Below are 27809 nucleotides of genomic sequence, written 5' to 3'. Positions count from 1 at the left end.
CATACTTGAATTCAAATCCTGCTTCTTCCTCTTTCTGGCATTGTGACTTAGAAGCAAGTTTTATTATCTCTCTAAATTACAGTTTCTATATCTGTAATATAGAGATATATTTATCTTCCCTATTTATTGAGCTTATATTATGTACAGGCACTGGATAAGTGCTAGGGGTGCAATGGTGAACAAAACAGCTATGGTTATTGATTTTATGGAGCTTATAGCATAGAAAGGGAGACACACATTAAGAATAGCTGCAAATAAATCCGTTATTTCAAATTGCAAAACTGTTGTGAAGGGTAGTATTGTGAACTGTAAAAGATCATAATGTGAGAATCTAATTTAGATCGAATAGTTAGTGAAGCCCTCTCTAAAAAAAATTCTATTTGATTTGAGATTGGAATAATGAATAGGAGATCCTTTGTAGAAGAATAGAAGCAAAGGAGGAAAATATGTATTTCGTAACAGGAAACAGCATGTACAAAGGTCCAGCACTTTCAAGGAACTGACGACAGGAGTGAGAATGGTGTGAGTTGAAGCTAGAGGTAGAGACTATAGAAGGACTTGGTCATATGGGGACTTTGAAATACCCTTTTTGAAAGTAATATGAATTTACTGAAGAAGGGTTAAAGCAGAAGAATGATAAAATCAGATTTGCTTTTTTTTTTTTTAGATTGGCATTTTTAAAAGTTTACTTCGTGTACTATTTTGAGAATGGTTTGGGGAAGGGAGACAGTAGACAAAGCAAGAATGTCGTAAGTTGGGTGGCTCTAGCTGTGGTCTTGGGGAAATATGATGGCGGCTTCTAATATGGTTGAAATGAAAAGAAAGGATGGAATTCATAGATAAAGAACACATCATTAGACTTCACAATTGATAGGGTATAGAGTAAGATGTGGTAAAGGAGACAGAGTTGTCAATGTTGACCCTTTTTCAGTCTTGAGGAACTGGATGTATGTTTGTACCATTCAGTGAACAAGGAACCCTCAAAGAAGATTACCTCTGAAAAAAAGACCTCTGGCACATGTGACTTTGATACATTTGATACATCAAGGAGACCTTCAAATACAGACATCTGAAGCTGTAGAACATATTAAAAATGATGACATAAAATTGGGAATTATCCGTGATTGGTTAGATTGCCTGGGGAGAAAGTAGAGTATAGGAAAGTAGATTATAAGAAAAGAAGAGGGCTAATCACTGAACCCTTAGGGATATCAATATGAGTAGTCTAAATAAAACATTAGATGCAGGTGTGGGTGACTCAGGAGTGACTGACAATTTGGGAGGAATGTGGCCTCGTTGGACAATATATATTCAACTTGGTAAGAAACCGTTAACTTTTTTTTTTTTTTAAAGACTTATTTATTTTCGAGAGAGAGAGAGAGAGAGCACAAGCAGGAGGGGCAGAGGAAGTGGGAGGTAGAATCCCAAGCGGACTCCGAAGTGAGTGCTGAGCCCTTTGCCGGGCTCAATCTTATGACCCTGAGGTCATGACCTGAGCCAAACTGAGAGTTAGGTGCTTAACCCACTGCATGACCTAGGCACCCCAGTGAAACTGTTTTTAAGAGTAGCTATACCATTTTGCATTTCCACCAGCAAAATGTATGAGTTCTAGTTTCTCCACAATCCTGACAGCACTGGGTACTGTCAGTATTTAGCCTTAATTTTTTTTTCTATTTTATTAGATGTGTGTAGTGGTATCTCGTTGTGGTTTTCATTTGCATTTCCTTTATGGCTAGCAAAGTTGGTACTTTTTTCATATGCTTATTACCTGTATATTTTCTATACATTTTCTGTAGTGAAGTATTTGTTCAAATATTTTTCCCATTGAAAAAATTAGGTTATTTATTTTCTTACACTGGAGTTTTGAGAGTTCTTTACATATTTTGGATATAAGTCTTTTTGGAGAGGTGATTTACAAGTATTTTTTCCCAGCCTACGTAGTTTGTTTTTTCCTTTCCTTAATAAAATCTTTTGCAGAGGAAAGGTTTTGGATTTTGATAACGTCCCATTTATCATTTTTATCTGTTATAGATAATGCTTTTGGTATTTTAGCTAAGAACTTTTTGGAAAAACCATGATCTCTACACTAAATTTCCTTTGTACATTTGTAAAAATTAATTATCCATGTAAGTATGGGTCTATTTCTGGATTCTCTATTCTGTTCCTCTCATCTGTTTTTTGATCTTGTGCTCAGTGCCACACATAGCTTTATATTAGATCTCAAAAGCAGATTGCATTACATTAGTTTTCCAACTTTGTTCTTCGTTATCAAAATTGTTTTGGCATTTCTAGGTCCTTTCCATTTCCATGTGAATTTTAGAATCAGTTTTCCAGTTTCTACATAAAAGCCTGCTGGGATTTTGTTTGGGATTGGGTTGAATCTCTAGAACAACTTAGGGAGAAATGAGACAGAACAAGCTTCAGTGAGGGAAGAAATAAAATTCATGTTTTGTCTTCAATGGATATGCCATTGAGTGTTGGTGTTTGGACTAGTGGGCAAAAGAAAATGTGGAGCATGCTTAAAAAACTAATTACTGAAAAGAGAAGACAGAGAAGAAAAAGAATGTTTGGCTATTAGGAATGAAAATCCTAGTAGAATCAATGAATGATTATTAATTATTTTGGATTCAATATGGATGTAAGAGACATTGAAAAGATACTGAGTGATTTAAATTTGAGAGAATGCATACTATATTCACATAAAAGGAACATTCAGGACTTAATGATTGCCCTAGTGAATGCAAAGCAGAGTAGTTATTTTAGCTGGGGAGGGGAGAGATTATACCAGAAGAGTTGAACTAAATTTTTGTGCACTGCAATTTCTGTCTTAAATAAAATAACAGTAACCACTGTGATGCTATCCATTTCCCTAACTCAAATGTCTATAATTAAGCAGCTGAATTCACCCATCCCTACTTATTATAAGTGTCAGTTTTTAAACCTTAAGTAGCTTTTACAGTGCTCCTCAACTGAACAAAATTTAACAAAATAGAATAAAAATGTCTCAGGGATATCCAAGAACTAATGAATAGATGGCTTGTTTCCTTGCTCTCTAGTCTTTATTAATAGATACAAAAAGAACTATATATTAGGGGACTTTCCTTATAGACCTTAAAGTTGCTGCTTTCCTACCATATTTATTTCTTTTACTACTTTAGTACTCAATACCATTTGAAATACTTAGAGAAGTGCCTTAAGAGGTATGCAATGATACAGAGACTAAGAAATAAGGGACTGGATAAGGAATTAGTGTAGGAAGACTGGATGTACAAATAAAACCCTTGCTTTATAACATGAAAGTGTTTCCAAGCGGGTTTTGTTGGCTTATCAACACCTCTGCCTTGAGCAATAACAAAATAGGAGTTAACATTCCAAATGTTTGGTTTGTAAAAGACAGGTAGCTAAGATCAGATCTAACTGAGGAACACTAATGGCTTTGTTTCCCTGCATTTCTCAAGGTCAATGTGGTTATGTGTAATAGTTAAAATCAGGCTTGAGATGAAGTAGAGTCTATACTCTGCAATAATCATCCTCTAAATAGGAGTTGTTTTCCGGAAGGGGAGTTTTTAAAGGTCTGACATCACCATTTAATCAAGGGCTTAAGATTTTGTGGAAAATATATGGACTTGTAGGGTAGATAATTTGATCTTCCTTCCTAGGGATGCGTCTTGTATGCCATCCACTTAACACATCTGTGATATATCAAGACAAGGTTTTGAGCTTTTCAGTGAGAGAGGGTTGAATATATCGAATGAATGATAGAATTAGAACTAGGATTTTAGTTCCCTTAATTACTAGTTCTCTATTCTATTTACCTTAAAAGTAAAATTGAACCTCCAACAAATTAGATAAATACATTTTCTTATAGGAATTTGGTTTACAAGTGTTACAAAACAACCACAACAACAAACCCCAGACCCCAAAATAACCCCTCAAACAACCCTACAGCCAAATATCTGTAAGCCTCACTATCCTTAAAAGTTTGGAAAAGTAGTTGATGATATTCTGCTAAGACTTTAACATTGACAAGTTTCCTTCGTCTTATTTAGAATTGCTTCTGCATTGACTCACTCTGACTGCAGTATCGCATTAGCCTGCTTTACAAATGGGTAATGGAGAGATAAGGGGATTAAAACTTTTGGAGACATATTTGGCAATAAACAATATTAAATCTTTCACTAGGCTACCGACAGCATTTGGACAACACACAGATCAAATCTTGAGGCACTTTGAGTCACAAAATTGAATTAAAGGGTCCAAGAAGCAATGTGAAATGAAACTGTGGATTTTAACACACCTGGGACTTTCTGGTATCCAAACAATAAGTCTCTACTTTTTTGAGCACAAGAAATTCTGAATGTCAGCATCAAGACAATGTGAAAGTCTCAAAGATAGAATTGGTTATAACACAGGAGCTCATTAAAGGGAATATATGAAAGAGTTTTTTGAATTTTATTTTAGTATGTATTTTTTATAAATTCTCAAAGCCCTTCAGGGCTCCATCTGTCATCACAATTTTCAAGACCTGTTAAATAGAGTTTATTATTTTTTTATGTAAGTTGTGGATAGTTGCTTATATACTATGAGATTAGCACATTCATCAAGCAGTGGAGACTTTTCCTACGGAGTGTTGCATTTCCCTTTATAATTAAAAATACTTTTAATTAAATAAATACCTAATTATAGTTTAAAATGTCAAATAATGCTTAGTGTTATTAAAAATGGTCATCCCTATCAATTTCCCAACACAATCTTCTGGTGTTTTGGTTGTTTCTTCTGGCATTTGCCTCCATGTGTCTAAACAGATACTACAGTATTTTGCTTTGTCATTTTTGGATGTTATATATTGGCTTCTTCCTGCAGTAATTGTAGACTTTACCTCTTTCCTGCTTATATCTCTATTTCCTTATATCTCTCTTATATCCCTCTTTCTTGCTTCCTTACCTGTGTATGGTGATATTACATTTTTTTTATTAAGTCCATAGTTACTCTTCTCATTAGTATGATTATGTAGAAAAGGTTAACTGCCAAGCCAAGTGGTTTTTTTTTTAAGATTTTATTTATTTGAGAGAGAGCGAGCGAGAAAATGTGTGCACAAGTGAGGGAGGGGCAGAGAGAGAGAGAGAGAAGGAGAAGTAGATTCCCGCTGATGCAGGGCTCAATCCCAGGGCGCTGAGATCATGACCAGAGCCTAAGGCAGACTCTTAACTGACTGAGCCACCCAGGCGCCCCTGCATTTCTGTTCCTGTACAACATTTTATTTTTCAGCTAAGAATCATTACATTTTTTTCTGCTTTGAAACTTACCTCATTTTATTATTTGGTGTTTTTTGCTTGTTTTTCTTTCATTTGCTTAATTTTCTTGAATCTGTGGTATCTTGGTTCTTTCACCCTCTCCAAGAGCTCAGTTAAATTTTCATTAGTTTTCCACAGAGTCAATCTTATCAGTTAATGTATCTGCTTCTATTTGATTTTCTTCAATGAACTGGTCATCTATCTGACAAAATTCCTCTCTCCTCTGCTGTCCTCTCTCCTCTCCTCTCCTAACAGCTGCTATTTTGGAAATTCCTTTGGCCTCTCCTCTTAGATCTCTAAGTTTTCCAAGTTTCCTGTCTCTTTTCCTTGCTCTGTATTCCCCTTAATGATACTGAATATCCAAGAGATAAAATTTTGACATTCTGAATTCCAGAAAATGCTTTTTTCTCTGCCCATTTTTTGAGTAATGATTTGGATAGATTTACACATTTAGGTTAGAAGTAATTTGGCCTTAGAAATTAAGGCACTGTTCCACTGCCTTCTAGCCTTCATGCTGATGTGCTTCTCTTCATATGACCTAAATCCTTTTTAGGATTGTCTCTTCTTTCCTGTTGTTCTGAAATTGTATAAGGATGTGCTTTGGTGTAGATTGTTTTACATACATTTTACAGGCACTGTTTAAAAAAGACTCATTTCATTCTGTTCTAGAAAATCTTCTTATAGTTTTTGTTTTAAATAACTTTCTTTTATCCACTTTCTCTGTTCTTTTTTTTCTAGAAATGCTTTCCCCTCCCAGACCAATTGAGATATAATTGACATATAACATTGTGTAAATTTAAGGTGTACAATTTGGTAATTTTATATATATATATATATATATATATTTACCACAATAGAACTTCTGAAAGTTCTTTAATTCACCTTTGCGCTTCCTTGTCCTATCCCCTAGTTCCTTCGCTCCTTTCTTCCCTTTCCAGTTCTCTTTCTTTCTTGTCCCTCCCATCCCCTACCCTCTCTCCTCCTTGTGGTGCCTTCCTCCTCTATCACTTTCTCTCACTACTTTCTTTGAGAGACTTTGACTTTATCATCTAAACTTTTAGATGATAAAGAGATAACTCATTAAAAAGGAAAACAAACTTCATGTCATAGTTTTAATTCCTAAGAACATTTTTTTGCTCTGTATTTATTTTGATCCTTGTAGTCTTTTTTTCTTTAATAGATGTCTTATTATCTTTTATCTGAGGATATTATTATAATTTATTGTAAAGTTTATTCTTTTCTCTTCATTATCTCTGTATCATCTGAGTTCCTTTGTTGGTTTTGGTATGTATTTCCATGTGGAGATTTTGCTTATGTGTTTGGTATTTCTTGTTTTATCATTCATTTTAAGAGTAAGTCAACTAAAACTCTGCTGGAAATTATATGCATTGGTGGGCATTGTTGAATCATGGGTTCTCCCTAGGCTAATCAGGTAACCATCGATGTTTTTTCTTCTTCTTTCTTTTCTTAAACTTTGGATCTTCACATGTCAGTATATAAAATCAGAGATTGACTAATTTTTTTCCTGTAAAGGACCAGATACTATATATTTTAGGCTTTATGGGGGCTATATAGTCATTGGCACAACAATTCAACTCTGCCCTTATAGTGAAAGGAGCCATAGACAATATGTAATTGAATGGGTGTGGCTATGTTCCAATAAAACTTTATTTGTTAAAAAAATGGTGACCTGAATTTGTCCCAAAGGCTCTAGGTTGCTGAACCTTTTCTGACAACATTACTCTTTTAGGGGTTTAATTTCTCTAGAAATGATTTCTCCAAATTTTTATGAAGAGTGGAGGGTAAGGCAGAAAATCAATCTGCTGATGTTCTAGAGCTGGGTAAGGGAAAGAAGCTGGGGGTTGTACCATTTAATATGGAGATCATCACTTAGCATGGTCTAGTATCTCACCGTTCTCTTCTTCTGCTTGATATCCCCAAATCTGTGCTCGTATATTTCATTTTATTGATAACACTTTTTCAAACTAATGTGAATATGAAATACCTAGGGATCTTACTGAAAGTAAGTTCAGATTTACCAGGTTTAAACCTGGGCTGGAGAGTCTGTATTTCTCATAAGCTTCTGAGTGATGCAGGTGCTGCTTGTCCTAGGAGAACACTTTGAATAGCAAGAGCATAAATACCACATCTTCTTTAGATAGAACAGAGAAAATGTGTGTTCTTTCTAGAGACTTTCAAACAGTCCCAATGTTTTCAGCCCCATTTCTCACTCCTGCCTTGCATGGGTCAGATCCCCAAGTCTTTCCAGTCTTCTGTGGGGAGATTGATTGCCTTTTTTGTCCATGTCCTCTGTAGGCAGCTAGATTTTAAATTCCTTATCCAGGTCATGTCCAATTTTTTTCATATGTATATATATATATATATGTATATGTATATATATATATATAATATGTATGTATTATATATATATAATAACACACATACATATATATTTTGGGGTTCCTTTCTTGGTTTCTAACAAAGATGGAGTTTATACTTTGGATTTTTAAAAAATATTTGTAGCATTTTTTGAGAGAATAAAAAGGAGAACATGTTTGAAGTTGAAATTGAATTAGAAAGTAAATCATCGTAAAAGATTTTCTTGAACTACGTTTTGGCACTCCAACTTAATAACAAATCAAATTTTTGTTACATCCACCCTGAAATGGCACAGGAATGTAAATGTATGTGTACAAGTAACAAATTCCATTTCTGGAATAATACTTTAAAATGTTTGCTGAGGAAGTGGCAATCATGGTTATTAATTATTGGACTTCAGATTTTTGTCAGATTTGAATTTGGTATTGAAAGGATCTTTAAGAAGAGCTTCATTCCTCACATTTCCATTATCTGAATTTATCCCTTGAAATATTTATATTAATAATAAGATGAATTAAAAAAATAAACATACCATTTTGTAATGTAATCACTCATGGCCAGCCTGAGGCACAACTGGGAGGTAGGTGAAATTTGTTTTCACTATCCTAATTCCTAGCATGCCTTAACTTATCCCTGAAGTCCCATCTTATTCTGAAAAGCTTCCCCTCTGCCTTATGACTCACTGTTCCATGTCTAGATCCTTTCTCTTTATCACTCTTTTGTGTCTTGTTCATAAATAGTAAACACTGAATCATAATATAATTTACCAGTTTAGTGTATTATAAATAGGACATTGTTAATGTAAAGTGATGGATTTTTACATGGTATTTGAGGAGTTAGGGTATTCTGAGAGGAGACATATTATTATTCTACTAGTCCAGAAGTATCTGAATGCTTGAAATCATTACACATAATCTGCTTTGTCTTAAAGAGTATTGGATTGGAAGTCACAAAGATTGCCATAAAATAAGACATTGGATAAGTTACTAAATTTCTCTAACATAGGGAATTGGCTTAGATTCATTTTGAAAATATATGCTATTCTCTTATATGCTTCTAAACATCATATTGTATTAGTCAGTCATGTTAAGGATTAGTATATATTCAACCATTGTTCTTGGAAGAACAAAAATGAAATTGCATTCAGATGTAAACTCTTCCTGAGGAATATGTGATTATTGTGCATATTAGGTCAGAAAATATATTAAAAATTATACTTTACATGCAAAAATTTCATAAGAAAGTATTACTAGTTTAAAATGTTTTATTTTCGGGGCGCCTGGGTGGCGCAGTCGTTAAGCGTCTGCCTTCGGCTCAGGGCGTGATCCCAGTGTTCTGGGATTGAGCCCCACATCAGGCTCCTCCGCTGGGAGCCTGCTTCTCCCTCTTCCACTCCCCCTGCTTGTGTTCCTTCTCTCGCTGGCTGTCTCTGTCAAATAAATAAATAAAATCTTTAAAAAAAAATAAAAATAAAAAAATAAAATGTTTTATTTTCGTGAAATAAAGCTACAGAGAAAAGAGATTACTTGTGATATATTTCAAAGAAAACAAGTGGCCAAAAGTCTTTTTATTTTCTCAGATTATCTTTATTTCTCCTGGTAATAAAATTAATAAGTGCTTATAAGTGCTTATAAAAATTCCAACAATATGGATTATTATTTGCAATGTGGAGTCTATCTTTCCATAAGTTTTATACATATAAAATATCTATGTATAAATTTATTTACTTTAATATTAAAGGATAACACCATACATAGCATTCTATAATTTGATTTCATAGTTCTTGGAATTATAGGTAATAATGAATTCTGTGGAGAGCAATAAAATATTTTACATTACAGAATCTGATTTCATAGTCATATCTATAAAACTCGTTAGCTATAGCAGTGTTACATCCTAATGAGTAAAAGGAATGCCTAATAAAATTTGTCACTGAGCATCTAATTTATCTCTTATTTTGACAAACATATTCTAATTTTAGTTATTTATGAATTTGTGTAATAGCAAACCAGTGAATGGAATAATAGTTCTTAAAAGTTATTGCCTTAATATTATGAGACTGTATTATAATTGTGTAGTTTTTGATGAAATGTATGAAGGAGACTTTAGTGAAATTATTCTACTATGGAGTAGTAAAAAATCATTATATATGTGAGCATTGACAGAATCTTATAGTTTGAACAAAGATGTCTCTGGATCTTTGTGCAAAGGAACTACTTTTCATTTTATTGGAAATGTGAGCTCCTGAGGGGGATGAAGAATTAGGAGCTGAAAGTGAATGGCAAGGGAAGTGGTTATGCTACCTGTGTATCATCCCATTAGTTGGGAATCCCAAGAATCTACAGAGAAAACTGAAATTATACAGAAGATCCCAAACTCTGCTTTGGGGATTCATGGTTGAGCAATGGACTGGTGACCATTGCCCAATCTCTTCTGCTCTTGCTTCTGTAGGTGTGTCCTTTTGAAGAGTTAAAATAGTGTGTTTGAGAAGAAGCAAAGTGGATGTTAAAATTTAAACCTCTTGGGACACCTGGTTGGCTCAGTTGGTTAAGTGTCTGCCTTCTGCTCAGGTCATGATCCCAGAGTCCTGGATTCGAGTCCCACATTGGGCTCCTTGCTCAGCTGGGAGCCTGCTTCTTCTTCTGCCTGCAGGTCCCCCCCCCCTTGTGCTCTCTGTATATCTGACAAATAAATAAAATAGAAATATAAAAAAAAAATTTAAACCTCTTGGAGACATCTAGAAAATACTTCTGATATGCTAGACCTACCTCCCCATCCAGACCTTCCTTCACCAGACTCTACCCTCAGCAAAGATAGAGAAAGGGTAATATTTACTGGGAATCCAATTCCCAAAGAATTGATGGCATGTCTTCGTGGCAGTGTTCCATACTGGAAACACAGAAGCTACAGAATTGACTCTAAGATTTGACTTCATGTTACTTTCAATAACATTTTTCATGATGATCCTCTGACTATAGAACAGAGGGGCAGATATCTCCAAACATTTGCTGATGGTTTGTGAGTTGGTCACTTTGTATCCTTATAGCATCTAGTCCTACACATTGAGCAGGACTTCATGACAGGAGAGCTATGCATATGTGCCAGTCAGACCATGGAAAGTCAAAGTCAGGCTTGGCAATTATGTGGCACTCATATTTCCATTCTCAACTCCTACACCCATGGTAGAAATTCCTAACCCAGCATGCCACTCTTTCTCACTGGGCTTAAATGTCACCTCAGAATTCTTTTCACATAGAGTATTCAAGAATCCAGTCCCAAGTTTGAAGTTTGCAAGTAAAATGAAAATGAATTTAGTCTTATGTCCAAGCCAAGAATGAAACTCAAAAGAAATTAAGATAAATTCCTTTGAGATCAGTCATGTCAGTATGAGCTTTTATTTATTTTTATTTTTTAAAAGATTTATTTATTTTATATATAGAGAGAGTGAGCATGTGCATGAGTGGGGGAAGGGGCAGAGGAAGAGGGAGAGAAGCAGACTTCCCACTGAGAGGGGAGCCTGAGGCAGGGCTAGACCCTGAGATCATGACCTAAGCTGAAATCAAGAGTTAGCTTAACCAACTGAGCCATCCAGGTGCCCCTCAGTATGAGCTTTTAGTGGCCTTCTCTTTTGTGGGTCTTGATGTTATCCTTATGGTAGACTTCATATGCTTTGTCCTCTTGTTTTTGCTTACTGCATTGTCCCAAGCGTGCCACTCTGTGGAGGAGTACTGTGGTGGTAGTTCACAAATGGTTTAATAGGTTTGAGTCCTGGCTCTGCCCTTTTTAAAGCTATGTTATTTAAACTTTTCAAGTCTTGGTTTCTTCCTTTCTCAAATAAGTGCTGTTATACATGATATATGAGGTAATCTGTGTGAAAACATGTTTTAACTTAACATTACATAAATGATGGGTATGTTTATTACTGATGAGGATTCCATTTGAATCTTCAACTAAACAGTGGAAACTGTACATAAGTTATGTGAAAAAGAAAAAAAATTATACTCATCAAGATACTGAGTGTACCTATTCTTGTTGGTCAGGTAGATTAAATTTAAAATACTTCAACAAAATACGATAGTCTCATCTTAAGTGACATGTAACTACATAAAGATGTACTGAAATTGATCACTAAACTCAGTAAATCCTGGACTTTTGCTTAAACAGCAATAAATGCTTAAAGAGTCAGTCTTCTGGTTTCTTTAAACCTAATTACTATGCTACTATTTAGACACTAGGTAGAAATATGCAAATGTCATTGACGAAATGGTCTCTCCTTTTCCTTAAATGATAAGTTTGGGAAAGTTAGAGTAAATTAGCTTGATTTGCACATACCCACATTTAAAGTTGATTTCCCAATAAATTTTGTGAAGTTTGAATTGGCATTGCAAAAACTCACTTGACTTCATTCCCAAACAAGGTTTGTTGTGGAATGCCTTATTAAAATAGTCCTTCAAAATAATATATTTATATATGGCATAATAAGGAGGTCAGTTAAAACTTGCTCACATACACAATTATCCTAGCTAAACCACATTTCACACAGTCCTTTCTATCTTGGTGGTTGTTGTACCTCAAGATCCTATCTTCTGGCTACAGTGGAGTGGACTGCGAGTGAAAAGTGATGGCAAGAATAGTATAGCCAAAGCCAATAGATTGGCTTAGCAGCAGCCTGTGACTTGTGCTGCTGTAAACAGGTGAACTGGGTCAATCAGATTCTCACTCTTGGGAATTTTAACTGGAAATACAGAGTCATTAGCAATAAGCATGCAGTCAAAGGATGCTTTCGGTAATTGATACACAGAAGTCACGTACCAACTGAAGTCACGAGGGAGCAAAATCTGGATGACTGGAGGAAACCACATAGCAAAGATGAATGACATAGGTAAGGAGAAAGAACAGGGACACGAAGAAAGCCAATTTTGCTCTTGATAGAGAGAGACATTAGCCAGCCCTTAGAGCTGATTCTGGTCCAGGTCCTTTATCCTTACAAGAAACTTCCTTTAACTGATATAAATTAAGTGGATCTCTTTTCCTTGCCTAACCAATCCATGTGATAATAAACACGACATACTTCAATTTTGCCTTGTAATCACACTTGGTTCTGATGTTTATTTTTAATATTTCCTTGTGAGAAATATCCAATGATATGGACACGAAACAAAGTTTTACTAGGATCCATGACTTTTAATATTTTACTGTTACATTGATGTTTGATAAGTTCGTGATGGCAATTGTGCCAGAGAGATTAGAAAGATTACTTTTGTTTCATTATAAGTAAGCTCCAGAGAAGTAGTTTTTCTATAGCAAATCTAGAAAGTACTGGGCACCAATTTTTGAAGTGAGCCTGGGGCAGATATTAGGAATGGCACAACATGATGAAGAATATATGTTCATTTAAGAATGGCACTGAGTCTGGATGAAAGGACATTAGAACAATAAAATAGATGTGGGGAACAAATTAAAGATGCTGATGGGGTATCTTGAAATGTCAGGAAGTTACCATGGTTTAACATTGTACTTTTTAAAAATTGTTATCCAGAAAGAGTAATTTATTTTTTTGTAAATAGCAAAGGTCAGAAATTGAAAATAGCAGGTATGTTACATTCATGATATTGCCAAGAATATGTTGCAGTTTTGCTTTACTTTATGAATATATTGCAAAAAAGATATTTAAAAAGGGAACAGGCTTCTATGAAAGCAAGCAAACATATGTGTAAAGTAAGCAGCTATCAAGAGATATATTCTGACTACAATACCAGGGATGTGCATACATTTATATTTTGCAACATCTTGGATGTGATTTAAAGGATGTTATGCACTGTACTTTGGAAATGTAAATTGTTCTGTCTTCTCTAAAGATAGCTTATCTTCTCTAAAATCCTTCATTCACAATATTTATTACTGATTTTATCACATCTGATTTATGTTATTTTCATAAATTGTTTCTTGGGGTAAAATTGTACTCAGTTAAATAGTAATTTAAAATCTGTCTTCCAAGACCGTAACAGAACTGTGCTGGGATGACATATTTTTAGAAGTGTGTTTTACTTGAGGACTATCATATTTTTGAGACTGGCAGTTCTAAATGAAATAACTGTTTAAACTGCTTGCCAGTAGAGAGTTTACCTGGTAAGAAAAATATTGGAAGTAGCCAAGTAGGAAGGTGTTTTAATTTATATTTCATTACAGCTACAAAAATGTGTTTTGCTCTCTTAGGAATATTTCTTTTCTATATTGCCTTCTCCAAAGTTTGAGTCACTTGCTTGCTTTATGGAGCCATAACCCTATGGAACTTTTGGTCCATTTAATTCCCTGTAACTGATGAAAATTGAGAAGGACAAATGCACCTACTTGTTCAAATTACACATTAATTGTTTTTTTAGAAGTCAGGAAAAAACTCAAATATAATACTCTGGAAACTGCCACCTTAATAAAGATGGTAGAATAAATATGTAGCAGTTTTGCTTTTCTTGTTACCTATATATAAACAATAAAGTCAGAAAATAATTAATCTATTTCTTTAACTGATGTACTGAGGAAATTTAACAAAGCTATTTGACTAAAGAAAACATGTTTTTACCGAGTGGAAACATTTATGATTTGACTTTGAAAAGTGTTGGACCATACAGTTGTTAAAAAATTTAGGCTCTATTTTGACTAAATGTTTTTATTTTTAAATGTATATCAGGCCAATAACTCTTTTGCTTATAACATTTTAAATCACTTGATTAATCATTGAAGGATGGTTCCTTTTCAACATAGAGATGTTTTTCCATATATAATTTCATCTATATTTTGTTATATTTCTTGGTAATGAAGTTATGAAATTATTTTTAAGTCTCAGAAGCTTTTTAGAAATACTGTGGGGTTCTGGTGATGAATATAATGGAACTACTTTGAGTTACATTTCACCTACCTTTTGATATAGATCTTATTACCACCAACTTATGATTCTGAAGAAATAAGAATAGCTGTATTTGTATAGACATTATGGCATATAAAGTTCTTTGGATAAATTGTGTGATTTGATCATTAAAAAACTCACTGAGATGGTGGGAATATATTTCCACTACTGAATAATGAACATTTGTATAATCTGTCCACAAATTTGGGTCCATAAAACTAGTCCAAATTCAGTGTCTTGGGTTTAGATACAATTTTGTTTTCCTAGAGGTTGCCGTCTTTTAACAAGGACTGAAGAAGGCATGTTCAGGTGTAATACTTATTTTATTGGCTGGAGAACAAAAAACAAACCAAGGATTTCCCGAAATAAAAGATATTTTGAGTGTCATTAAATATAGAAAAGAGTAATTCAGTACAAATCATATACCTTAATTTAGGCTCATTTTTAGTTGATCAAGATTCATAAGTCCTACACTATTACATAAAGTTAAAATGTCTTATGCACAGCAGCAAACATTTGACTAAATATTGAAATTGTGTTGCTAACTTTTAGTACTTTGAAACATCAGCCCTTTATGAGAAAAATTCTGAGAATAACTGCTTTAATCCTTCCATAATTAATCCTAAATAGGGGAAGATATAGGAAGCAGATGGGTCAAAGTTTCCTTTTAATTGAACATAGTCCTTTATTTGCAATAAATATGTTTCTGTTATGAGGCAAAAAACTATCTTGAACAAGAATCCTCCCCTTTGATGAATTGGAGCATTTAGTCAAGAGAAGCAGTTCCAAGAAAAAGTTCAGAAAGAAATTTATTTTTAGAGAGCCATCTCACCATTAACAAGAATAATAAAATGAGTGAATCATATAATGCAATTGGAGCCTGGTCCTGGCAATTATGCAGCCATTTACCCCTTAGTGACAACTTGGGAGCTGGAGCTGCAACACATTCTGGGTGTTGATTTCCTACAGGGAAATGTTTATGTTGTAGATGAAGCACAGGCTGCTTGGAGGACTTCAGATGGTTCTATTGGGTTGAGGATTAATGAGGTTAAATTAACTCAGTCACTTAATGCACATTTTATTGAAGTTCAAGCTGTTCAGACTGTTGCAGTTAATATGAGTAACCCAGAATGTTGCCAGTTAAATGTAAGTTACACATCAGGGATACCAGGGTCATTACTGACAGGAAGAAAGCAATTTTATTTGGTTGTGACATTTATCATAAAGGCATTCTTATGTTTTTAAAGACATCTTCATCTCTGTAACTATCTCTATGTATAAAGATAGAGCTATATCTGTAGATAGATGTATATATCTTTCAAAACATGAGAATGCCTTTATGAAATATATATATGAAGTATACATTATATACACACACACACAAACACACCATATATATATACTATGAAGTGTATATATATATTCTCCAAAATGTCATTCATTTCATTTAGGGGTTCGATTTTACCTAGGGAAGGTTGATGATCTTTTTTTTTTTTTTAAAGATTTTATTTATTTATTTGACAGAGATAGAAACAGCCAGTGAGAGAGGGAACACAAGCAGGGGGAGTGGGAGAGGAAGAAGCAGGCTCATAGCGGAGGAGCCTGATGTGGGGCTCGATCCCATAACGCCAGGATCACGCCCTGAGCCGAAGGCAAACGCTTAACCGCTGGGCCACCCAGGCGCCCTAGGTTGATGATCTTAACTCTACTTTTGTCCTGATTTTAGAGAGCAAAATGTTGACTTAAGAAAGATAAGTGAAATGAACAAAATTTCCTTAGTGCTTATGAGGAATGTATTGGGATAGCTGTTCAACCTTAAATCCTTGTGATATGTTAAAAACTATGTCCTGAAAAACTCCCATCTTGTATGAGTCAGGCACATGAGGCAAAGCCCTAGCATCCATTCATTGTTTATTGAGCACCTAATATGTGCTACCAGTTATGCTAGTACTGGGGATACAATAGTTCTAACTACCTTAGGTTTAGTATTTTTATTAGCTTCTTTAATTATGTGTGTTTATATTACAAGGGCTTTGTGGCTTTCTGTGGAGCATCCATAGGTATACTATTGGCTTAAAACAATCATTTCCAGATGTTTATAAACTAAATAAATCCTTTAGGAGATGGGATCAAATATTCACATAAATTACTCCATTTTTACTCTAGACAACATAGGGAGACTTAGGACCTCTTAAACGACAACACCCTCCTCTACCAAAGGGCCCCAAATCATGCTTTTCTAACCTTTCGTACAAGGTCCTATAGACGTTTTACGTTATATAGAATCTCATCACCGATTCCATTTCCTGTAGGCTGAGCTACTACTTGAAATGTCCCTTTTACTTTCAGGCCAGGCATAATGACATTGGGAAAAATAATCCAGAGCAGCTGCAGAAAAGAATGCAGGAGCTCATGGCAAGGCACCAGGAGTCTGTGGGCATGCTTGCCCCGTACAACTAGTGCACCGCGTGCTGCCACTTCTCTGCACCCTGTGGCCCCGTGCCCCCCTGCTGGAGAAGTAGGGTTTTGCCATCCCTGCTGAGTACAGGGCACTGAGAAGTGATTGCTAGAGGGAAGAAACGTTAGAGTTGCCAACCACCACTGCAGTTTTATTGCTCTTCTTGTCATTTCCCTACTGTTATTTTCCAATATTTCTCCAGCTTAAAGTCACAAATGGTTTTTATTTAATACAACAACCTTGTTATTAACTGCCAAGTTCTTTGTAGTTTCTTTGACTATACCTGACTCAGGCCCTTCAGGCATTTGGGGGCAGGAAGAAGAAAAAGAGATAAAAGTCAAAGAAAATTGTAGTGTGGTGCAAAGTATATTTAATGAGATAGCCAAGACACACATACATTATGGCTCGTGGCTCACAGATACTCAACACATTTTAATTTCTTCTTTGCTTGTCTTCCATATTTGTTTTGAGTAGGCTTCGTGTATATAAGACTTTGAAAAACAGCCAGAGTGTGTGTCTTTAACTTGGTTAGCTATCAGAAATTACTAAAATTTATTTTCCATAAGGAAATATAACCAATGGATACAAACAAAAATTCAGAAATTAGCTACTGTTATGAAGCATATGTGATATATAAACCCAAATTTAAAATATGCCTGGAGGGGCGCCTGGGTGGTGCATTTCGTTAAATGACCACCTCTTGGTTTCGGCTCAGGTCATGATCTCAGGCTTCTGCGATCAAGCACCATCTCAGGCTCTACGCTCAGTGTGGAGTCTGCTTAAGACTCTCTCTCCCTCTCTCTCTGCCCCCCAACCCCCAAATAAATAAGCAAATCTTTAAAATACCCCTGGAGAGGTTATATGCTGAATCTTTTTTTTTTTTTTTTGGCACATTCTGTATGCTTAAACTTAAGGTTAATATCTCTAGATGTGTTATTCATTAAGAATGAAAAAACATATTTATTCAAGGTTGGGTATGTATTAGAATAAAAAAACTAAGTTTGTTATACAGTTAAGATGGTAAGAATCTAAAATAGGAACAAAAAGAAAAATGACCAGGGTTTGTTGAAAGTTTAACTTTCAGAGTGTGATAGAAAAAGATAAATAGACATGTGTTGATGTGTCCAATTTTCAGAATGAAAAATTGAAGTATGTTATAAACATAATAATGGTAAATATGATATCTCGTCAGCATGCTGGAATTGACACTGTGAAGGAACTTAGACATACCAAGATCTGGGGACGAGGTCAGCAAATTTATAAGTCTGCGTTACCTTGATGTGGCAGAAGTACTCTTTATCATTTTATATGGAGCCAAAATAGAGCCTTGAAAGAAATAGCATGTGTTCTTTGATATCTGAGCTTGTTTTCAACGAAAGTATATAAAAATAGAGGAATTAGTTTTTTCCTTTTACATATAGTACATTATGTATATTCTAAAAATAAATAGATATATATTTGTTCTTTATTATGCATAATTGATATTTATGAACTTATCTCATTGTAGGAGAGTAAAGGAATATGAGCAGAGTTTTTTGTTAGAAAATAATTCAATTGAAAGGAATAAAAGAATATACAAAAACAAGTTAGGAAGAAGTACAGTATTTAGTATAGGTTAAGTCCAAAAATTTCATTATGGCTTAGGTTTTCAAAATACATTGCTGTCTCCCACCTTGTCTCTCCAGTCTCCTCTGCTCTGTTAAGTATTTTGCTAAGGTTAGCTGCATTGTTCACGTCAGTTGACAGTGGTGATGTAGAGAACTAAGGCAAAATAAATGTAGATAAAATTAAATCTCCGCATGACTTACAGCCCATTGCCAAGGCCTTGGGACAGGCAGAGTGACCTTCCTCAAGGAGTTAGCTGCCTGATAATATTTTGCTAGAGGCAAAAGGCAACCTTATCTTAATATTAAGCCTACCTCCAGGATCCTGCAAGTCTTCTTTAACGTATGAAAATCCTTTTGGAGCCTTCCTCTGTCTTTACTTCCCCCAACTCCAAAGTATATAATCAGCCATTCCTTACAACTCAAGTGCAGAGCTTTCTTCCCACAGGTCCCATCCCCGTCCTATAATAAAAACACCTTTTTGCAAAAAGGTCGCAATGTTGCAGGATTTCTTTTCCCTCAGTGCCCACGGTTCTTGGTCACGCCACTTCAGAGAATGAAGAGGTAGGCCAGACAAGGAGTGATGGGCAGCAAAGCAAAGTTTATTGTGTGATAGTACAAAGCCTCGGAAGTGGGAGGGGACCCGAGAGGGTTGCCGCAGGAGTTTCTAAGTCTAGAGATTTTTATGGGCTTGTTGGCTGGGCTATTCACATAGGAAAGGGTGAAGGGCTCCTTCCAGCATGGTATAAAATCCTTTTAAGGGTGGTTTCCTCAGGGTGAGGGCCCCTTATCCCTGCCTGCCTTTTTCCGACTATCCTTCATTATCAAGAATTCTTTCCTGGCCATTGACTCATGGACCCCACTTCAAACCATATCACTAGTACAAAGAAAAATAATTTAGCAAGAAGTTCAGCTGAGAATTTTTAGAACTACAACATAAAATTCACAGTAAAATATTTGAATGATACATATGACAACTTAAAGCGGAAAGCCTGTGTTTTCTAGTTGAAATAGAATTGTCCCGTTACACGCTGGTGTAATACAGAACCATGAAGATGAAAGTATACTGGGTAATTTCAGTAGAATATCCGATGTGATCTGCATTACTCGATTTTGTTGATAATGATTGAAGGATAGTCTTCCAACTATCCTTCATTAATAAGTTACAAGGTGCCAAAATATAAACTTTTCTAGGCTAATTTATGTTGTTAGAGAAATTGTGAGTCTTCATTTTCATTTCTTCCTTCATTAATTAAATTAATAGCTATATATTAAGTTCCTGCTCTGTGCCAGGCACTTTGCTAGGCATGGGGGAAAGTAATACATGAAGTAATGAGTAGTAAATAATAAGTAAAAGTATAGATGTACTGTAAGGATAAGATTTGTAGGTTGAGTTGTGTCCCCCCCCAAAAGATATATTGAAGTCCTAATTCGCAGTACCTCAGAATAGGATGTTAATTGAAAATAGGATCATTAGCTGTTAAGATGAGGTCATACTGGAATAGGATGGACCCTTAATCTGGTATGATTCCTGTACTAGTAAGAGGAGGAGAGGAGACACGGAGACCCAGACGTGAGGAGAGAATATGATGCGACCGTGAAGGCAGAGATTGAAGCACTGAGGGTGCAAACCAGGGAACACCAAGGCTCCTGGCAACCACCAGGAGCCAGGCAGTATTCTCCCATACAAGTTTCAGAGGGAGGATGGTCCTGTCGACAACTTGATTTCAGACTTCTAGCCTCCAGAACTGTTTGACAATAAATTTCTGTTAAGCAGTGCAGTTTGTGGTACCTTGTTACGGCAGCCCTAGGAAACTAATAGAAGCATGTTAGAGAAAATGAACAAAACTAATGTGTCTGGAGATGGATATGTTACAGGATTTTTTCTCTGTCGAATGAAGGGGTAGACCAGACAGAATGGTGGGCAGCAAAACAAGGTTTACTGAGTGACAGTAAAGTGATAGCACAAAGCTCCCAAGGAGGGAGGGGACCTGAGAGGGTTGCCACGGGAGTTTCTAAGTTTAGGGATTTTTCTGGGCTTGTTGACAGGCTGTTTTAATCTGATTAACCCTCCCTGTGCCTTGTTATCCAATCAGGTTTTTGTCACCTATCTGTTATATGGGAAAAGGTGGAGGACTCCTTCCAGGGTGGGTGTAAAATCTTTTTAAGGGTAGTTTCCTCCTGGGGTGGGGGCTTGTCCCTGCCTGCCTGCCTTCCAACTATCCTTCATCAGATACTAAGTAGCAGGGGCAGTAGAGGAAGGCAGGCCTGATCAGATCATACCTCAATATGGATATGGTATATCATGTTAAGGATTTTGATCTCTAAGATCAATAAGAAATCAGTGCATGATTTTAAGCAAGTGGTTGACTTGACTGTGTTTTGCAATATTAAATTGGAGTGGGGGCGAAATTAAATGTTGGGAGCCTACTTAGAAGGTTATTCACTAGATCCATTAAGAGGTAATGAAAAAGTGACTGTTAGGGACTGAATGCTTGTAGGCCACCCCCCTAACCCTTCATATGTTAAAGCCCTAATCCCAGTGTGATGGTATTAGGAGGTGGAGCCTTTGGGAGGTAATTATGTTTAGATAAGGTTATGAGGGTCAAGCTCCCAGATGGAATTGTGTTCTTATAAGAAGAGGAAAAGTTAGGAACCCCCCCCAAACCCCCCCCCCCCCCTCCATGAGTGCACATACATTGAGGAAAGGCCATCTGCAGGCCAGGTAGGGGGTCCTCACCAGACACTGACTCTGCTGGTGCCTTTCTCTTGAATTACCAGCTTTCAGAACTGTGAGAAATAACTGTCTTGTTTGAGTCACCTGTCTCTGGTATTTTATTATAGCATCCTGCGCTGACTGAGATAGTGACCTAGGGAGATTGCAGTATAGATGATTTAAAACACTTACAAAATAGGGGCGCCTGACTGGCTCAGTCCTTAAGCGTCTGCCTTCGTCTGCCTTCGGCTCAGGGCGTGATCCCAGAGTCCTGGGATCGAGCCCCGCATCGGGCTCCCTGCTCCGCTGGGAGCCTGCTTCTTCCTCTCCCACTCCCCCTGCTTGTGTTCCCTCTCTTGCTGGTTGTCTCTCTGTCAAATAAATCAATAAAATCTTTAAAAAAATTTACAAGATAAATTTGCTAGACCAGATGAAGAATAACAGGAAAGAGGGTGGTATCACGCATAACTTCCAGTTCTGCATTGTTTGTAGATGGACAATGGTGTCATTGACAAAGGGAACACTGGAAAGGGACTATCAGTTTCAGGGAGAATGTAATAATTTAGTCATATTTAATTTTAAGTGCCTTTGCAATATCAAAGAAGAGATGGAAGCAGTTGGAGATAAGGTCTGGAGCTGCAGTTTCCCAATTTGTCTGAGACTGTCCTGATTTACACCTGCTCTGCTAGCTTAATTAGTAGCATCTACTTTCACTCTCAGAGGTACCCTGGTTTGCGCAAGAGCTATATGATTACCCTACTTTTAACTGATTAATTTCTCCACTTAGAACTTGAAGGAAACCAATATATGTCATCCTAAAGTATGCCTTTTTGATATAAGAACTATTTTGAGTTGAAGGCAATTAAGCAGCAGCAAATGTGGGAAAAGCTCTCTCTACCCAATCACCCTTTTTCGCCTAAAGGCAGGATGACTCTTGACTCTTATCAGCCCAGAGACGGCAACAGTGGGGTATGCAAACAACCCTTGCTCTCATATATTCACTTCTGACAGTTTGCCACCCTTGAAACCACCTTCCTTTGTCTTGTCATTTCTCTACAAATGTATTGATCTTTATTGTAGATGCTATATAAGCTGAAGTAATAAGCCACCTCTTTGAGTTATTCATTCACTGGGTTTTCTACATGAAAATGTGAGATATACATGTTAATAAACATCCGGTTGTTTTTCTTTCAATTTGTCACAGGGGCCCTAGATGAGAACTTAGAAGGATAGAAGTAAAAAGATTTCTCTGTCCCCCCTCCTTACAAACTATTTCCAAAATCTCGTTTTTTGTACTTTGTAGGAGTATCTTTTTTTTTTTTAAGATTTTATTTATTCATTTGACAGAGAGAGAGAGACAGCCAGCGAGAGAGGGAACACAGGCAGCGGGAGTGGGAGAGGAAGAAGCAGGCTCGTAGCAGAGGAGCCTGATGTGCCTTGAGCAGAAGGCAGATGCTTAACAACTGTGCCACCCAGGCGCCCCAGGTAGGAGTATCTTGTATAGGAGTTGTCAGAGTATACGTAGACAGTATTTGAAGGCATGAAACCAGATGAAAGGCCATGAATGTAAATAAGGAAGAGCTCCAAGGACTGATGGCTCCCTGGAGCCATCCAACATAAAGAAGTGGGAGAGAAGAGGATGAAGGCACAGTAGATACAGAGAGGAGCATATAAGTGAGGTAGGAGGAACATCAGGGTAGTGTGATGACCTGGAATCCAAATGAATCAAGTGTTTGCAGAGAGGAGTGATTAACTCTGCCAAATGATGCCCACAGGTCAAGTAAGTAGGTAACTGAGAACTGATAACTGAATCAGCTATATGGGGATCATCTTCTAATTGAATTTCCATGGCTATTGGGAGGAAAGTCTCATTGAGTGGTTTTTTAAAAAGATGGAAGGATAAGAATTTGTGACTGCAGATATTTCCAGGAATATATATAGCTTTCAAGGGAGAGAAAAATAGTGGTAGCTGAGATGAAAAGCAAAGTGAAGTCAAGGGGGTATTTAGGATTCAAAAAATAATGGTCTGTTTATTCATTCTCCTATGTATGAGCATATAGGTTGTTCCTAATATTTAACATTGTTACACAATGTTGCAGTGAATAACCTTGTGCATATGTGTTTTTATATTCCATCAGTTTGAAGACAGCCAATTTTTTAAAACTGAGGAAGATTTATTTATCATCTGTTTATCTATCAATCATCTATCACCTACAACTAGCAACATGTATGAGCTCCAATTAGTTTAAAGAAATTATTTCATAGTTTAAAAAAGAACAAACGCTTTCTGCTTTGTTCTCAGGAGAACAAACCAATGTTTCAGCACAGTTAAAAAAAAAAGAAAAGAAAAGAAAAGAAAAGAAAAGAAATAGACATGGGTTAGCGAAGAAGTGGGAGGATAATGATGAGAGATAATGATGAGAGATAAGAAATATGGAAAGGGAAACTAGGATTGTTATTTCTAAAATGTTTCTTTTGTTTAACTGAGGCTTTATTGAGTTTTCTTTGTCTTTCTCATTTCCCAGTTCCTATACCTGGCTAGCTAAGATCTCTTCCCAAATAAACCTCTTAGACTTAAATCTTATCTCAGATCAAGGTTTGGTGGGGCACTTGTGAACACATACACAAATTGGAATCCATTAAAAGGATTTTCTCTCCATGCAATTATTATAGGTCATGATACAAAATAAAAATCCAGCTGTATTCTGGTTTTTCATAATATTTTTTTTATGGGAATGAGATTTCTGGGCAACCTACTGATATGGAGGGGAAGGACTGGTCCCAGTGGGTATAGCATAATATACTTCATATTAGAAAACAGAGCTCCATTCATTTCTTGTACTGTTCAGTTTTTTAGTGTTTAAATTAGAATTTAGATTCCCATATGTTATATACAACCTTCTAAAAATAGTAGTGAAGTCTATTAAGGATGTCCTACACATTCTATTAAATATATACATTTAATATTACAATATATTGAGACTGGGAGTGTTGGTCATTTGAAGTGGATATATGGGAACGTCTTCAAAAATCAAGAGAAATAAATACTTTTTGAGAGCTAGAGAGAGAGCGAGAGAGCGAGCTCTGATTCATACAGTCTTAAAGTACCTTGGCATTATGGGAATATATTATTTCAAAATGTATGAATCTAAAGACGATGCTATTTGTACGACAGCGTGTTTTATGTTATATTTAAGCTTAGTTCTACTTGACTCACCCAAAGTTGAACTTTAAGAACTTAAGTATCAAAACGAACTCTAAGTCTATTCTTTTTTTTCCTCTTTTAGTATTTTGCAATATTTTTTTCTGTTGGATTATCTAGGTGCAACATGGTTGTGTAGTGTTCTTTTATGGAATTCAACATTTAATGAGTTTTCTTTGAGCTTAGTATGTGGCATCTTTTTCAGACTTTTGAGAATATTGTAAAGGCCCTTCTTCAGCCAACATTCTGGATATGTTTTTTTGACTTCTATTTAAAAATATAAATTCATTTTTTTCTATTTCTTGTAGTATTCTTCATTCAAGTCCTGCTCTCCCACCGAAAGATGCATTATTCATGTAAGAACTCTCTAAAAATATTTAGTATGTTATGTGTCAAGACCTCTGTGAAACATTGATAATGCAAAGACATATATGTCACTGTCAAAATGGAAAAACTCTATTATAAAAAAGTGTATATATCTAGAATAGGTCTATTTTATTTTATTTTTTATTTTTTAATTATTTTTTTATTTTTTACTTTTTCATTTTTTCATTAAAAAATTTTTTTAAACATTTTATTTAAATTCAGTTACTTAACATATAGTGTATTAATAGTTTCAGAGGTAGAGTTCAGTGATTCCTCAGTTGCATAAGACCCAATGTTCATTACATCAAGTGCCCTCCTTAATGCCCATCACCTAGTTACCCCACCCCCCACCCATCTCCTGTCCAGCAATCCTAGGTCTGTTTCCTAGAGTTAAGAGTCTCTTATAGTTTGTCTTCCTCTCTGATTTTGTCTTATTTTATTTCTCCCTCCCTTCCCTTATGATCCTCTGTTTTGTTTCTTAAATTCCACATGTGAGTGAAATCATATATGATAATTATCTTTCTGTGACTGACTTATTTCGCTTAGCATAATGCTTTCTAGTTCCATCCATGTTGTTGCAAATGGTAAGACTTAATTTTTTTTGATGGCTGCGTAATATACCATTATGTATGTATACCACCACATCTTTATTCATTCATCTGTTGGTGAACATCTGAGCTCTTTCCACAGTTTGGCTATTGTGGATATTGCTGCCATATGTCACCACATTTGAATCTTTGGGGCAAATACCTAGTAGTACAATTGCTGGGTCATAGGGTGCCTCTGTTTTTACTTTTTGGAAGAATCTCCATACTGTTTTTCCAGAGTGGCCATACCAACTTGCATTCCCACCAGCAGTGTAAGAGGGTTCCCCTTTCTCCACATCCTCACCAACATTTGTTGTTTGCTGACTTGTTAATTTTAGCCATTCTGACTGGTGTGAGGTGGTATATCTTCCTGTGATTTTGATTTGTATTTCCCTGATGCCAAGTGATGCTGAGCATTTTTTCATGTGTCTAGAATAGGTCTATTTTAAACTGTATCAATTAAGTCTGTTAGATGGGGCAGAAACTGTCAGTGCCCTGCTCATATCCCTTCAATCCACCTGAAAGGTAACATGGAAACAAACATGCTAAATACTGATGCTTCTGTCTGGGAGTCAGGGAGCTAACTTGACAAGGAGTTACTCATAATCAGCGAGGAATGGGAATTGGTGGATAGATGCCACAGCCCCTCAGTAGGCAAATTCCGAGATGCATTCACTATGGCCTTCAGAGAGATCCCCACAGAAACTGGGCCCCAGTTGCCACATTAGCAATATACATTCTTTATTGATTCTTCCTGTATCTTGTTCATTGGGATCACTTCCCAAATAAACCACTTGCACTTAAATCCTAAGGATCTGCTTTTGGGAACTCACACTAAGATATTATTTAAATAAAGTATAAAAAAGCTTAGGTATTTCTATTTTCAGGTGTTTCTTATTTCAATTCTTTTTTTTTTTTTTTTTTTAAGATTTTATTTATTTGAGAGAGAAAGAGAGCACAGGCAGGGGTAGAGACAGACAGAGAATCTCAAGCAGACTCTGAGTTGAGCACGGAGCCGGACGTGGGGCTCAATCTCATGACCCATGAGATAATGACCTGAGCTGAAACCAACAGTCACATGCTTAACCGACTGAGCCACCCAGGTGCCCTCAACTCTTTTTTACCAGAAGGATTTGGAGATGAGAAATTTTGTTGACTCTCTTTGAAATTTTTGTTTCATTATCTGAATCAGGGCTTCTATCTGCCTTCTAGAAAATTGAAAAATGACTGTTCCTGAAGGGCCAATAGTCATCCAAGATAAAGCATCAATTAACACTTTGTTGCCTCCACTATATGTCTGCCTCAGGCAGGTACCAGACTGGAAGGGACAACTATCATGATTTCTGAAACAATAAAGCCGAGATTGTTATTTTATAAGGTTATGTAACATGTATGGGTTTGTTTTTCTAGACCTTTCTTACTATTCTCCTTTCAGATTTTGTTCTAATATTAAACTTCCTTTGATACCAACTATCTTGTCCTTAATTGTTATCTTTTTGGAGATCTGTAAATATCTGTATCTATATATGAAATAGAAATGAGTAAAAGTAAGGAAAAGAGTACAGAAATATGAGGAATATTACAGTTTCAGTTTCATTTCTCTCATTGAAACCTGCGTTAGAACTGGCCCCAAGTATAATGGAGTTTCCAGTTATTGGAAGAATATTAAAATGCCTATTTTAATCTCAAAGATCTTCTTCCACAATCTTTCCAAGTTGCTTAACAATCTCATGAGTATCTTGTAATTTGGAACTTATTAAAAAACACCTTATGAGTATCTTATAATTTGGAAGTTATTAAAAAAGAGTATGTGATCAAGTACAAAAAAATACACTTTTTATATTGCCTCAAAAGATGCTCTAACAAATGGTTTTGACTATATTAAATTACATACACTTATCATTTAAAATACCTTCTAATGAATGTAATTTCATTATGTGCATGTTCAGGATCAGCTAGTTAATGTGTTAGCATGAGCAAAACATAGATTGACAGGCTCACTGTCTCCTATTTCAGCTCTCAGGGGCCTGGGGACTCCTAGGAGGCAGCCACCACCAGAGCTGGAGTGAATGTCAGGAGCTTAGGATGGAGCCTGGGCAGTATTCTATGGGGGTGAAGATAATTGAGTGAGGGAGATGATTTCAGAGACTCAGGAAAACTGAAGAGTGGAAGATATAAATATCATAAATTGTTGAAAACAAATCTGTTTCAACCCTGCCTGATGAGAGATTAAAGTAATCATATAAAGAGGGTGATTATAGTGAAGAAAAGGAAATATGAAATGTTGGGACTTATGATA

Source organism: Ursus arctos, unplaced genomic scaffold (assembly GCF_023065955.2).
Source record: "Ursus arctos isolate Adak ecotype North America unplaced genomic scaffold, UrsArc2.0 scaffold_1, whole genome shotgun sequence".
Taxonomy (NCBI): domain Eukaryota; kingdom Metazoa; phylum Chordata; class Mammalia; order Carnivora; family Ursidae; genus Ursus; species Ursus arctos.
Note: the sequence above shows the minus strand (reverse complement) of the source record.